The sequence below is a fragment of the Amblyomma maculatum genome, chromosome 6 (assembly GCF_055883805.1).
Source record: "Amblyomma maculatum isolate TAMU_Amacu chromosome 6, ASM5588380v1, whole genome shotgun sequence".
Lineage (NCBI taxonomy): Eukaryota > Metazoa > Arthropoda > Arachnida > Ixodida > Ixodidae > Amblyomma > Amblyomma maculatum.
In genome coordinates this window covers 26,188,676-26,204,981 of record NC_139349.1, presented here as the reverse complement: position 1 = coordinate 26,204,981, position 16,306 = coordinate 26,188,676, and the positions used below count along the sequence as shown (strand labels likewise).

Below are 16,306 nucleotides of genomic sequence, written 5' to 3'. Positions count from 1 at the left end.
TCAGATTTCGGATTGAACGTGCGAGTGCGTTTGTGCTCTTGATTCCAGACAGTTGCGTTTTCATGGAAGTTGGTGAATACGAAAACACACGGGGAGAGGAAGTGCGGATTTAGCACGGGATGCACCGATGCCGCAGTAGCATAAGCAAGAGGGCAGCCAATGTCTTTTGCTCACTTCGCCGTATGTTGAAACTCCGCTCGCGGCAATGAAATATTATTGGCATGTTTTGTTTATAAATACTGACCACGTGGTATGTGACGTGCCACCGTAACGTTGCCGGAGGGTCTTCATGGCCTGAACGGTTTCCAAACAGGGCCACCTATGAAACTTTTGACGCAGCTCACATTGAAAAACAATGTCGCACAAACTCAATCAATGCTAAACGTTTCTAGGCGCATGGCGTGAATGAAACAGATGTTTCATTCTAGCTATAGCTCATGTGTTACTTCGGGTGAATGATTGCAATATGTAAATAAAGACATACAAACATTTAATAGAGAGCTTTAGCTTAGTGTGTGACAGCGGAAATAAATGAAATTACGTTGGCGTATCGCAAGCGATGTTTTCACAGAGTTTCAGTATTGGACGCGAGCGCCATAACTGAAACGAACGGCGCTAGCATCGGCCTAGGGGAGCAAGTGGGATCATGTAACTCCTCTACTGCTGCTGGAGCAGACTCTCGATTGAATTTGTGCGTTTTAAAAGCTAATAGTCGCATTTATTTCTGTAGTTTGCGTTGATTTAGAGTACCAGCCTTGCATTTTTTGATCTTGCATCGTTACTGAGGCCGCTGAAGTTTATTTAAGCTGTTGCTACTGTCTGTTACTGCTCTGTACCCGGACCTAAGCGAGGTAACCCGACGAATGCTTCCATTGCTACTCGAAACATAAGCTCACAGAACCTTTTTTAATGGAGCAAAACAGCGAGTGATCATTCTCATGATGTGCGCAGCAGACATTTCAGCGAGCGAGATTTCGGCCATAGAGCTGGCGCTAAAAGTTCAGTGAGCGGGAGAAGAAACGGCGCGCGCGTTTTAATTTGCGCTTATCACTTGAGAAGCTAACGATACTATTGCTGGAAGGATGGAAACGATGCTGGCTTCTTCATGTAGCAGTACCCTCCCAAAGAAAGGAGGGATCGTGCGAAGGCCAGAGGGTCTCAAATTATTCTAAATGAACGTTTTGACATGTAAGTTTCACTATGCATGGTGAGTTTTCCCAGGCAGCCGCTCCAGTACTGTAGTAATTTCAAATGAGAGTCCGTGAATAGACGAAAGATAGAGCATTGCATGCATTTTTTGACGTTGCATGCATGTTGAGAGCATTGCATGCAAATAATATTATGTTCAGGGATGTTTGGAGCCATTGAAACCGGAACCATCATTTATGCCACCAAAAACCTCAAGAAATGCCTAGGCAACTAAAACTACGTGCAAGAAGATACGTGAACCTAGTGGCGTCATCTAGGTAAAGTGATCAAAAAAAGCACCCCCCCCCCCCCCCCCCCCCCGCGACCCCCAACAAGTATGCCTTTCTCAGATGAGGAGGAATGCTGGACATATTTTTGTTGTTTAATTTAGATATTCCTATGAAATACTGGAAGTTACCAAAACACCGTCCGAAAGGTTCAGTCCTGTTTTTTATTACGTTCATATCGGCTGTCCTTCGTTCTGAGCAGTTCTAGATGGTAGCATAGCAGATGGCGCTGCATTAGGCTTCAGAGACCGGAATCGAGAGTTTATCTCGAAAATTGTGCCCATAGATAGCCTCACCTTGGTCGTAAGAACAAGATCAGTCATAGCGAGAAGCAGCAACGTCAGGGAGTATTGTTAAAAGTACTGAACTGGACCACAAGGAGTTATTATTAATCTGAGGCGAGCAGCTCTCGCTTGGAAGGACGGCGGCATTTCTTTAGGCTAAGTAAGGAAACTCCGCTGCACTAAATGCTAAATTCTGATAATTGCGCGCATTGCGCAAAGAATGCCTACACGAAGATTATTATCACATAAACGTCTCAAGAACATTGCACCGTATAGCAACCTACTCTACTACTGCTACTCTTCATTAACGCATTAACTACTCTCAGTTAACGCAAACACGGGCTACGTGGTGGGGCTTCACGACAACCGATTATGGCGGCACCTGGCGGATGCTGGGCTCCCATGGGTACCTGTATTAGAGCCCTATCAGGCTGAGGCTTAACAATCAGGCCCGAATAAAACAAGAGCATCCCCGTGCAATACTTTTGTACCTTCCAGCGAAGTACTCCTTGCCAACCAGTTTATGAACAGAGGGGTTGTATAATTCCAATCAAAATAGATGGTAAATTATTTTTGTTTTGTTTCAAAAGCGCTGTTCATGATTTATTTTGACATTCCGACCTCAATATTAGGCTAGCGATCAATACTGTATAAAAATTTTACAAGCGTTCTTAATATTAAGTGAGTTTACAGATTCAAGAGTTTTAAAGCCACCTCAATATCCATTGTTTGAAGAATGGTAAATTCAACCCAACTGTGGGGTAGAGTTGTCATGTGGGCTCTGATGTCGAGAACAAATCATTTCGCCTTCATTTATGTACTGCGCAAGGCATGCAAGCGCATTTTATTACGATATTTTCTTAGGGCGAGAAAGAAATCAAAGGTAAAGATGGCCGAGGCTACAATGCTCACGCAGTTATTCTTGCTCCACCAGACGGAAGGGCGGATTTTGAGGGATACGCCAATGGGATGTGACAGTCCGAAAACTCAATGCACGGGCTCTCATATGCGCACACAAAACGCAGAGTTAAAGTTATAGAGAATATATTCCGCTCAATGCGTAACAACCAAAACAAATTCGGACCTGCTAGATTCAACAAGATTCAAGTGAATAGAAAAGTGCGAAAGCTCTTTGCTACCTTTGCCAGAGACGAACAGAAAAGAAAAAGCTCTTAGGTTTTCTACTCTTTTAAATCCCTGAACCATTCTTCTGAAGAGCCCAGATTCAAAATAGACAGGTCGAGAATTGACGTGTACTGTTTTTTATCACTTTTCATCTTCACCATGGAACAAAGAAATACAGAAACTTATGCGGCTATTTCTCGCTGTTTTTTTTTTCTTCAGTGTTTATTCGCAAATGATCTAAATAAGCTTACCGATAAGAAGCCGTTTTGAGAACATGAGCACAAAGCTTCAGTCAGAAAGATGTCCTCTCGCGTTAAAATCATCCGGAGGAAGCCACTTTCTGCTGAGTGAAATATTCGGATAGAAGAACGTTTATGCTCTATTTCATTTGCGTCAAAGAATGATTTTTTCTATCACACTTCACCACAGCGGCAACGTCAATGAAGAAACGTCACTGCCTATAGTGCACTGAAGAAAAAAAGAAGTGTTTCTTTTATTTTTATTGTTTCATTTATTATTAACGAACATTCTAAAATGTGAATTCTCTCCGTGCCTTTCTATCACAAGTTGTTTTTACAGATCAGACGAAAATTTCATCGTGCAAAGAAAATGTCAAGCCTGATTAGCGGCTAAACCATAAAAAACAGATCCAGTGTTGCCAACTAAAAAAGGATAGAGAAAACCCCCCATACGAAGCCCCATGACCTGCTAAAGCTGCTAAATTCCATATATGCATAACGGAAGCTAATACTCACGCATTTTGTCCTCTACTCAGTTTCTAAATAATTTACATATTATTGGTATAAAAATAACAAAAAGTTCCTATTTTATTACCATACTAGATCGAAACATCGAACAATGTATACATAAATTTCCAGTAATATCCCACCGGCATTCAATATGTTTCAATTAAAGTTGCCAACGCTCTTCTTGCTTACCTGATTCTCAAAGTGTGAACTGTGGCCACTTTCCCTCGCATAAAGATGTCGTCTACTAAATATTGGTGCGCCGAGCAGTCTGATAATGATCGTACGCTCTAACCGCGCCTTCTAGGCGGAGTTCTTGCGATTCTACCAACGTACACTTTCATATCGTGCCGATCTTTCGGATTAACTCCAGAGGCAGCATTTTCCTGTCTTCGTAGTCCGTCTCGATTAGCTCTGACGGGGTTCATTATCGCTGTTCACATTAGGATCATAGTTTACATTCGATAATTTTGAGTTGATTGAACATTCATCGAACCCCTGCTTTCGGCCAGAGCTGCAACAGCATAGAGAGAGCAAAGTCGGCCAGATCGAAGGAAAGATTATTGTTGAAAGCATTACTGCATCTGTTCACTCTGTCCAATAATTCATCAATGCACCCACAGTTTCCCCAACTGTCGCGAGCGGACCTCTTCCATTACAGTTGAATGCCAGTCATATTGTTTCTCAGGCAGATTCATTAACTACGTTATATATAGGCACCGATGACACTTTAACTGCACAAGGAACGTCCATTTGCACTTGGAACTCGAAACTTAGGGACCTAAACCCACTCTTTCCTAAACTTCTGCACATAATAGACAGGTTGCTTTTGGCCCCATCGAAAGCCCGGGAAAGGTACACATACGAATCCATTAAAATGCAGCTTAAATTCAAGGCGTATTTTAATACTTAGAATGATCGCCACATTGGTATTCCAGTGATTTAATGCAATCACACGAACGTTCTTAGTAGAAACAATTATAATTTTAATAAGTGTGGTCCAATCTAAATAAAAGTTGTACAAATAAAAAAAAACGCCAAAAACATCCCTAAACGTCCCTACTTCCATAATACAATATTTTTGCCCACTAATGAGTGTAACAACCTGCAAACTACAGCGTGGAAATCACTAACTTTGTTATACTGAACAAATCACGTGCCTTTGTTGTGTCTTAGTGCTTTGAAAGGCTGTGTTTCGAGTGACCAGTTTTTAATATGCTGATTATGCTGTCTAGATACAATCACCTTCAAATTTATAGCCAGTACGTTATGAGATCATGCCGTTTGGTGACAATGCGGTATGACTTTTCAGTCTCCAGTTTTTTAGCAAGCAACAAAATATCTTGCATTTGCCTATAGTTTACATTTACAGCAACAGTGAGGAGATTAACAGAGAACAATGGCAGCTAAAAGCAAATGAATATATTGTTTGAGCAATTGTTTGCCTTGAAAACATAAATGATTTCACTAGATATGTTGTCTTTTTTTGCCTATGAGTACGACTACTTAAGACTACATGTTGTGTCAACACTCAGGACTTATGACTGGGAATGTAAGCAATAGAAGGTATATCATACAGCTTATAAGTGATGATATTGATTCACTGCGAGACACTTCGCGAGAAATAAATAACAATTTTCCTCTGCACCTGCAAGGAAAGGGGAATTGAAGACCATTTCATTTATGCTGTTAGTCTAGAATTTGAAACTTATGAAGTCCAAAGGCTTCAACGATTATGTAAATGTTGCATGCAGCCCGAGACGTTCGCTTGAACTTGGGGATAAAGTATGTAGCACACGACTCCTAGTCTTTGAGGTCACATAGGCAGCATACAAGCCACTGCCATACAATACAATAGAAAAAAATTAATTTTCGGAACTACATTATTTTATGAAAAACAAACCTGAGCTAAGAACTGCTTTTAACAACTTGACATACACCCTGGCACAAAGCAACATGATTCAAAACAGTGAAATAAGGCACCAAAGCAGCCATTACAAAGAAGTCAGATATGGAAACACGGAATGTAATGCACGAGGAATATGCAGCCTATTTTCGCATAAAACAGTAATATGATTTTTATCACACAGCCCTACTACAGCGGCAAGACATTTTAGAGGAAGTCATTTTTGGGGTAAAAACAATAATATATTTAATGTATTTTTGACTGGGCTCAGAAGATTGAATCTTCAATCTTGTTAACATGCGAGGCAAAATATAGCATGGTGGTTGTGTGTTGTAATCTACCCGGAGTGTAGCAATCTACCAGACTTATTTATCTTGTGTTCATAGCAGTATACAATTATATGGCTTGGGAAGAGATGTAATGGTTTTAGAAAGGGTTCTGTAGCGTTTGATTATGTTTACGCAAATATAATACCCGAAGAAAAGTAAACCGCTAGTAGGATGACAATAGGGTACCTTACCGTTAAATCAGACGCTCTTTTGTAGTAGATACAATCTGCACAAGTGGGTAATACATAGCGGTACACCGAATTAGAGAGATATATTGCACAAGGGAAAACACTGAATGCGCTTTAATCCAACATTCTGACCTTTTCCAGTAACATGTGCCTCGTTATGCGTATGATGCCAACAGGCAGCTTACATGCAATGTAGTCCAAGTTTTCATTCGAAGTCATGCTCATGAAAAATATCATGACAGGCATGTTTACACAACCATCGAATTATATACATCCTTTTTCCACATGTGTGGTAAAACTTCAGGATAGTTCCTTTTTTTTTTTTGCGCTGGACATATATAAGTTCCATCAACATACTTTAAATAATGTTTAATTGATTCACTTTTACCCAGAGAGCCACAGATTAGTGTTGAGTGCCTTGCGTGCTTCCAGCACAGTGTAAAGCATGCCTCACATAAATGATGAACAACAATGGCTCAAAAATATGCCTCCTGACACATTAATAACAGGAGCTTGTTCTGAAGGGCTAGCTCTCCCAACTTCCACGTATTCCCTCCACAGTAATCCCTGAAACATGATTTCAGCAGTGCTAAGGTTATTTAGCGGATACCCTTCCGCCAGCTTTGAAAAAGAAATTTGCGAATAAAGAGATCGTATGGCTTTATATATATATATATATATATATATATATATATATATATATATATATATATATATATATATAGAGAGAGAGAGAGAGAGAGAGAAATTTTTATTTATTTATTATTATCACCATATTTATATCACCATAACGATTTCCTCCTCGTTAAGTGCTGCTAATGTGATCTATGCTTCTGGAGAACAGAAAAACGTCGAGATTAGATAATAGTTGGTAAGACTGTTTTGTTCCTAATTTTCGAAAAAGGTGAAATGAAGGCAACTTGCATCGCCTTAAGAAATAATCCCTTGAAAAAAATTAAGTTGCAAATATGCTTGATGACAGTGCGAATTTTGTCAAGAAACATTTTTTTTCATTATTTTGCAGGCATCCAGATCTTGACAGTTATGTTTAAAGGCAGCAATAGTAATCAAAACCTTTTCATGATTCACGCAAAAAAAAAAAACATTAATTGTTGTATATCATACTAAATTAATGTATAATAAAATAAATTGTTTTCCTGCCCTTGCGGCGAGTATAAGGAGTGACTTAGGAAAGCAATGTACTGCGAGATTGAAGAAAAACGTGTGTGACGACGGTGGGATATTTTAAGACACTTTTTTGAACATATTAGAAGAATATCTCTAAGCTTCCGATGCATACACAAAATATTTCCTCTGATGTTTGTACGCCGCTCCCAAAATTAAATCAGGCTAACATAGAAAACAAATGGGGCATGCTTTTAAAAAATATTATCAGAAAGATGCCTGCCAACAGAAGCTCTTCTAATATATCGACTGTAGTCGTGGCGTAAAACTGTATGTTTAAAATACGCTCAAACACTCTTTCTTTTTTTTTTTTAATTCTAGCATTTCTGGGTGTGTGATGCTGGTGAAGAAGATTCATAAAGTAACCATTTTCAACCCCAATAACGTCAGTAGTGTTTATATAGACGGTAGCTGCAGTAACTTTTTATAAAACGTATGTAGTAAATATATCTGGTGGGGAACTACTTGCTTGTTGTGTACTGCGTGTTGGTTGAGTGACCAAGATCTGTAGGCTGTTGGCAGTAGCAAGAGAATGTAGTTCTTTTTATGATTTGTCTTTTTTAAGTACATTGATATAAATATTACCATCAATATTCTAATGCAGGCCATTTTCATCTACACATCATATATTTCTTAGGAAGGCAAATGGTGTGCCGAAATCGCCTGTAGGAGGTCGATGAAGGAATATGTGCAAAAGTGACTGTAAATGTGAGGGTTACATAATCGAGTTTTAAATCCCAGAACTATTCTACAGTATTGCAAGCATCATCTGCTTGATTCAGATGCAAACGCCACTTCCTTGCCTATCTCTTTGTGATTGCGGTAATAACTCATACAGCCAAACGGATGACCTGCTACGTTCATAATGCAAATAAATGAAGACAACTCAATTGAGAGATAGTACTTAAAACTTTCCTCGCGAAGGAATTTGAAAATTGCTAAGACTGAGTGGCTAGCAAGCACAAAGAACATTTATATATTGAAATCAATGAAACAACGCTGCTCAAATTAAGGGCAATATAAAATATATAAGGCATAAAAGAAACATTTGCCTCAATAAGTTTCACAATTGGCTGTCCCATTAATTATTCTTCTTTCGCAAGGGACAGCCACGGAAAGACAATATCCTCGCTGCGCTGCATGTAACAAAGTCATGCCTCATAGCTTACCAATATCAAGCAAATATTGAGCACCGTTTAACCAAACGTAGTTGCTTATTCGAAACCGTAATCATTAACTTTTCAGCAAAAGTAATCAGTGTCAACCTGGAATAAAGCATTAGTTAAAAAACATCAGCACGTGTGGCTGATTGAACAAAATCAAGAAAATGTCATGCCACGAGAAAATAAAAAATGTATAGACCTTCAGTTTCCTGTGGAGGAGTGCATTGCCAAATCATCTAAAGCGTTTGAGATCTTCAAAATGCTGAGTTATTTGGGATGAATAAAAATGTTATAATATCGTGCAGTTGCATGAAAACAGGTTTATTCTTTTCGTTGAATACAGTCCGTATTTGCACGGGCTTTGTATTGTTTTAACAAAAATGAACTTTGGTAGATATGAGTTAAATTTTAAGGGCTAGCGCAGAACTGTGTACTGAAAGCGAGAAGACTGCGCGCAAGAAACGCGACGTGTTATAGTAGCTAGTAGAAACGAAACATTAAAAAGAAAATGGACCGCTTCAGAAAATGGGCCGCGAAAGAAGTTAAAAGCGGATAGCATCCTAAAATGCAGCTACGATCAAGCTATTTTTTTCTTTAGCGTAAAACAATTAACGGCTCAAGAATCATGCCTAATTAATGACTGCACCTATTTCGTAAAAGCTCTTGTCTGCTTCCCAATTTAAATTATTTCCCATAATTAAAGACAGGCGCCAAAAGGAATTCCGTAATCTTATTTCGTTGAATTAATTATCTTTCGTTTCGAGTCATTTTTCTTGCAGATTTTGCAAATACTCATACTTTTTGCTGCGTTCTGTTTTTATTTTTATTTTTTTTTTTTTTTTGTCTTGAAGCCGGGATTAGAACTACTTCCAGATCTACTGAGATAACTGCTGCAGGTTCAGGGGGTTACCAAATATTAGCTGTAAACCGCCTGCGTTACGAGAGGTGTTTTCTCACTTTATGCTTTCACATGTCTGCACTTGCCTTGCTTTTTTGAAAGGCAGCGCATTTCTCCTTACTCTCCCTCCATCTGAAACAAATAAGACCGGGACTAAAATAAAAAAGCTGTCTACCGAAAAACAGAGTGCACAATAGGGAATTTCACGTTCAAATCAGATTCTATTCCAAAGCAGAAAGAGAAAACATGCTCACAATAAAGAAGTTGTATCTGCCTGAAAATTCGACGCTGATAGAGGATTGTGCTGAAAATTCGAAGAGAAAGCCAATCAGCTCGTTGCAAGGCAGCTATGGGAGCTTTGGGAAACTGAAGTGCAGGTTCCTGTCCTCTGGTTCTTTAGCACTACCTTCCATTCGCCATTCGTGCGGCGCAGAACATTCGTACAGGACCGGAAGTCACGTGGGAGGGCGTCACGCAGACACTTCCTGTCGACAACGAGAATGGCTCGCACGAGGAACCGTGGACAAGTTGCTGCGTGAAGTGAAGTTTAATTCCTCTTCTTCCGTACTAAAGACCCTTCCAACACTAGCGCTCACGCTTTTCACTGTGGAGCTTCGTTTCGAGCTTGGACTCCCCTCATGCATTATTCAAAACCCTCCACGTTTTACCACTGCAGAAATATAGGCCAGAGGGTAAAAGCTAAAATGGATCAGTACATAGCAGACGGCAGATGGCGAGAATGCGAGCGGCTTCAGATGACGCCTTTCTTTTTATGACAGAAGTTTGGACCTGCTCTATAGAACAAAAACGTATTCCTCTGAACGAATTCTCAAGGTTTTTTGCTCGATTATCTGGGTTTGTATTAAATACACCAATAAAGTGGTGCTGTCGTTCTTTAGTTTCTGCCTGTTTAAAGTGCATGGGTGTAGTAGGGTCTGCAGCAGACGCCTGTCAGGCGTGGAATACGATCTCAAAATAAAGAACAATCAAAAGCTGATTAGACAAAAACCTGTAGTGGATCCAGACTGTAGCGTGTGTGGTGGGGAAGGGGGCGTTGTTTAACAGGGCATACGCGCACCAAGAAATCAAGAGTGCAATGAACATGCTTTGGCGTCTCTTTTCAGGCCAAGCGCATATTTTGTACATACTTGAGGCTCACTTTAAAACTGCTCAATACGGGTTACGGCGGCAGTTCAGTTTATGCGTTGCATATCTCAAATGCAGCAGCCGTTAAGGGCCAGGCACTGATTATGAGAACAATGCGGTTAACACCACCACCACCACCGCCTCCTTAGAATCATATAAAAGCCACGGTTGAACACCGTACGAAATTGTGACGTTGTCTGTTCGTTGGCTTGAACAAATGCGATACACCTAATTTTATTCGGGGAATTCTGAATCGCTGCTCCGTGCGACTTTATTCGTGAGCACAGCAAACGCCACACGTCTGTTATCTTATCGGCTACAACAACCTACCTATCTACGATACTTTGACATCAACTTTTTGTTCTCTCTCTATGTCCTCACTCTTAACAACTTCTCGCTACTGATTTTTTTTTTTTTTATCTTAAACAGATGGGGGAAAGGCCAACACTTGTTACTCAAAGCCACGAAATAAATTCTCGAGCTTGGTTTCATTTCGGAAGAAGCAAGTGACTTAGGATTTTCTTTCGAAGTTTTGCCGAGCATATCCGATCCGCAAGCTGTTTACTTCGAAGCAGGAGATCACCAAAAGCTACATGGATTTCTTGTACTGTAAAAGACAGTAGAATTATTAATACCGAGTTTTACGCCTAAAAGCGACCAAAGCTATGATGGGAAACCAGTAGGTTAGAATGCGCTGTTAGTGATGAAATGTTCTTTTCAGCAGAGTTTCTTAAAAACGCAAGCTTTCTTGCGAAGTTTAAATATAAGTGTAGAATCTACCAATGTTCCTTCATCTAAAAGTAAAATGGGGTGTAACCGGATATATTGTAAAAATAATGTAAATTATTCTTCTTAGTTGCTGAAGTTACGTGTGCGAAATTAAAGAGGGGTTTACTGTGAATTAATCTCTGCACTTTTCACATAGGGCTTCGCTTCGCTCAAGTAATTTAGGCTCGAATTTACTATTACCACAATATCAGTATGCACCTCAAAGAAACTTTAGCAAGTCACAGGCACCAGAACGTGCTCACCAAGTGCCCCTCTAACACGCTTCTTACACATGACGTTTCGCGGCTAAAGAGGGCTAATACTCCAATGAAAAACGTGAGCACACTATTGTGAAGGACACAACAAGGTTTCGATATTACCCAATTGATTTCCCAATTATGGAGCTAGATGTAGATACAACAAATTCCGTCGGCTCTTTGTCATTCTTGCCTGAATGACGGGACGAGAAAATTCATTCCTTTCATTACGCAGGAACTAGAGGAGTATGCGGTCTCTTCAGGAAAGAAAACAAAAACTGTAAACTGACACACGCTAGCGTGTCAAAGTCGGCTGCTCCTGCTATCATGCCAGATAACTTTCTGTTAAAGTACGTGGCATGGGTTACGAAATATCTATTCAGAATAATCAAAGAGAGTCAAAAATCAAGATACCCTTCTTAATTATTGAACAACGCCTAATGTCGTCCCTCCCCACAAGCCCGAAGATAAGGGTGTGTAGTTAACTATATAGGTCTCTTTTGCTTCTTTATACGACTATTAAGCTTATAAAGCGCTTCATTTCTAGGTGCACAAGTGGTATTCTGAAAATAATTTCTTTTCTCAAGCACAGCATGCCATCTACGTGGGATAAAGCGCAAGGGTGGAAGAACGGGCTAGTTGGTAAATCATCTTGGACAGCAAAATAGCGCACTTGAAAACACAGACATAGGAAGGGAACGACAACACAGCGCTGACTTCAACTGGTTTTTTATTAGAGAGTGTTTTTTATCGCTCTTTATGCCCCCTTTGGCTTTTATCGCTCTTAATGCCCCCTTTTGGTTTTTTCGATTTTAGTTTACGTATCTTCGGATCGTGCCATCTTTAACTGTTTTTACCTATTGGCCTCCCCCTTTTTCGCTTCTTCTTTATTTTTCATAGCCCTGCCGTTCTGCCTTGCTTTGACCTATATTGTTATCGTGCGCCTTTTAACTTTCCGTTCGGTGTTTTACGCCACGTGCAAACTCAGCAGTTGTTATCAATTCTTTCGCGCCCACTTTTCGTACATATATATTGTGTCACTCTCTAATAAAAAACCAGTTGAAGTCAGCGCTGTGTTGTCGTTCCCTTCCTATGTCTGTGTTTTGAAGTGCGCTATTTTGCTTTTCAAGTGGGATAAAGCCACGGTAACACGCCGAGTATATACTATTAAAAATTTGGTGACAGCTTTAAACTGGCAGGCGCAAATTAATATCCATTTCCTAAACTTTGGGATGATGTTAACCGGGTTCGTGACCAAAGGTTAACATTAAAATTGCAAAGTGTCTACAAAATCACTGGCAGGCTTGACACACTTTTATTGATTTGAAAACAGCATGTCTGTAGAAAAAACTCGAATTCATCTGTCCCCATACGCTGAAATGTACTTCTTGGACATCGTGTTTCATTAGATCGATAACCTGACTATACCTTCTTCTGTACAAAAGTGATTATTCGCTTTTGACTACATAGTGTATCACATCAAATTAGTGCAAGATCAGATTGCACTATGCGGTTACCTTTCCACAGAGAGTAGCTGAGGCCAATCCTGGAATATGAACCTAAATGCTTCAACACGTCCTCATGTTATGACTATAACAATAAAAAAAAAACGGTAATGTATACATAAAAATTAATAAATAAAATAAAGTTTCAACACAGACACAGTTTCAACGTCTCACCCGCAGACAGTGGGACTCCCTTGAGGCTAACAGTCGTGATGCTATGCGTGCCATAACATGTCTCCCCCATCTAACACCCATACCAGTACTTCAGGAGTACGCCCAACTTAATACGCTTAGTGAACTCATGGATCAGCAGTTGGCAAACAGAGCTCGCAAACAGACTTTACAACTCCATCGCTTAAAGACACTACCTCCATGGTCGTACTGCCAGCTCACGGACACTCGCCCCACTTCTTCCCCGTCGGTATCATATGCACATCTGCCGGAAGGGTGCATATTGTATACCGATGCATCACATACTGCAGAGCGAAGAGTACTTCTGTGTATAGTCCCTCTCATCCGCATCTGAACTGTCACGTGGCATATACCGCAGATACGTGCATCCCTCTGACACTGGAGCTTCAAGCCATTTATCATGCCATTTATTCCCTTCCACCCGTTCTTACACTCAATGCAGCTCATCTTTAAGGCCGTTCGACGCACGTTCCAGATAACTCAGTCCATTCATCTTGCTCTGTTCAAAGTACCCATGTCCTGTGCGCATACACTGGATTCGCTGCCATGCTCGCGATGCGCATAACATTCAACGGGATGCTATGACACACATTAACACATCAGAAGACAAACCATCTTCCCATCTTCCCCGAGATCCGCTCCTGTCCCAAGTTTCCGATTCACAAGTTCTGCGGCTGCGAACACATCCCCTCATTCCTCCGCGTTCACACCCTCCCTCATAGTCTTACTCGGCAGGAGGAGGTATCAGTGCACCGGATTCGGGCAGGCGCAGCTCTGAGCCAATCTGTACGCCATCGGTGGCGTGAAAAATATATGCCAGTGACTGACAGGTGCCCTCACTGTGACGCTGCACCTGAGATTTGTGATGTGCGTCACTTGTTGTGGACGTGCCCAGCAACGGCTCCGGTTAGGAAACGGCTACTCACGAAGGTGAGCCTGCGGTGGAACCGCGACTGTGATAATGAGAAGTGGACAACAGACAACCTATGTGACTACCTTAGTGAAACTGGACTTCATTCCTTTTTTTAACTTCCTACCTCCTGCGTTTCATTTCCTCTTTCTCACTTTATGCCCTGTAACAAACTTCTTGAATAAAAATAAAGGAATAAATCAAATCTAAAGCAAGCAGACAAATTTCAACATCTGAGTTGTAATTATTTATTTATTTTCGCATATTGTAGCGTTGGGGGGGAGAGGGGCTCTATCAAGACTACAAACAGAAACACCACAAAGGCTAGAGACAAGGATGCTGAAACACAGACGATAATGTTTTAATGTGATGGAACGATCGATGCCTGGTAGTGAGTTCCAATATTCAATTGTTTGCGGGGAAGAAAACGAAATATTATAAATGCTTGTATGCACACCAAAAACTGTAACTTTAAGCGCATAATGTCTTTTACTAGATGCTAAATTAGCGAATATATATTTATGTACCTGGAGGCACTACAGCTCGAATTAATATTACCGTGACAAACTTTATGAATTGAGGTACCGCTGTTCCTCGGCGGATGCTAGGTTAAGTGAAGACATGGCTAACGATAGTGGAAACTGATAGCCACAACTGCGGTAGATAAATCTAATGGCTTTTCTTTGGGCGCCCTCAACTGTGTCTATTTCGTATTGCTTGTACGCATTCAAGGTGATGCAAGCATAGAAAAGTATAGGGTGGATAACTCTTATATACTAGATTAACAGCGTACTACGCATATAGCCGAGTTTTTGTAAAGCTTCGGTCGTAATAGAATCAATGTGTTTTGACAAGGACAAGCTGGCGATGAAAGTGACACAAGTATATTTATATTCAAAAATGCTTTGAAGGTAGTTACCAATAAATTCTTAGCTGAGAAAGTGCGGGTAAGTTTTAATTGTGAAGGACATCGCTACGGTCTTACGGAAATTATTCATGATTGGCCAAACCTTACAACACGTGTAAAATTTGACGAATGATTCACGACGACGAAGACGATGAAGGAGAGATAAAGTTCTCATATAACACGAAGTCATCAGGATACATCTATATCTAAATAAAATCTTGCAAGGTAAATTATTAATATATAGTAAGAGAAAAAGAACTACAAGTACCGACCCTTGAGGGACGCCTATGACGCATCTGCTACCGCAAAATTTATCGAGGTAAATGACGCTAATTGAGAACAGCTAGTGAAATAAACACTAGATATCCATTTCACCAAATGCGATTTCTTTGAATGCTATTCAGTTTGGACGGTAGTACTGAATGCAGTACAGTGTCAAAAGTCGTAGAACATTTATTGAATATTGCCTAAATTCGAAATCCATTATTCGGGTTATAAGCGCTAACTCTGTGTTGATACCGCTGTGTTGACTCCAAGTTAAAATGGAAACACAAGTTTACCATGTTGTTTCAGCGTCATTGTAAAAGCTGGGGTCATTAAAACATCGCATGAAACACTGAATTCCAGCAACAAACTTTGCAGCCTTCACGGGGCTCCTTAGGGCACTGCTAGATTACGCTGAGACTGCGTGAAAAATATAAACGAGACCGAAATGATGAAAAAAAAAAAGAAGATTTCTTTATAACACCTGCCGTAGACGAACATTTTGTTTCAGACCTCAGAATACGAACTGAGCTTTTTATTAACACGCCGCTAACTACATAACCTACAAATAACGCACAGCATCACCTTGAATTATATAAACATCAAATGTGACACATGCACTTTACCAAATCAAGGGAAAAGAAGGTAAGCACAAGGAAACAATGATAACGCAGCAGGTCTAACGCCCAGAACTGCGGCGCAACGTAGAAAAACACGTAGACTGGCCACAGTTCTGGGTACTATGCACCAACTCGCCCTTCAAGCTGTTAATCAAAACTAACATCCATTGATTTTCATTATTTCCTACAACCATAGCCGCTTTTAGAGACAGCACGGTATTAAGATCAACTCTGTCCGGATTGGGGCAGTAAAAAAAAAAAAAAAAAGAAAAAAAAACGGGTTGGTTCCACGTTTTCCGCTTCTCATAAGAGGCGGCCTGATGGCTACTGGTCCAATTGCTTCAGCGTCTCATAAAAGCTGGGCCAGTGGGTGCATCAAGAGTCATAACAATGATTACCATTCTACAGAACAAATTTAAACATAAAAAAGACAAGAAA

The 16,306-nt window shown here is 40.3% G+C and overlaps 1 long non-coding RNA gene across 9 annotated transcripts in view; it reads right to left on the bottom strand.

Annotated features, from left to right (window-relative positions):
• The window catches only part of LOC146185294 (uncharacterized), a 63,757-nt gene that overhangs the window by 18,087 nt on the left and 29,364 nt on the right, over positions 1–16,306 (bottom strand). For 3 of the 9 annotated variants that reach the window (XR_014707783.1, XR_014707784.1, XR_014707787.1), the window contains exon 2: positions 6,057–6,091. The exons of 5 other annotated variants lie outside the window; for them this stretch is intronic. This is a non-coding gene — a long non-coding RNA (uncharacterized LOC146185294). Of the gene's footprint in view, positions 1–3,822; positions 4,116–6,056; positions 6,092–16,306 lie in introns of those variants that run through there. One more of the 9 variants, XR_014707785.1, reaches the window with a different exon arrangement.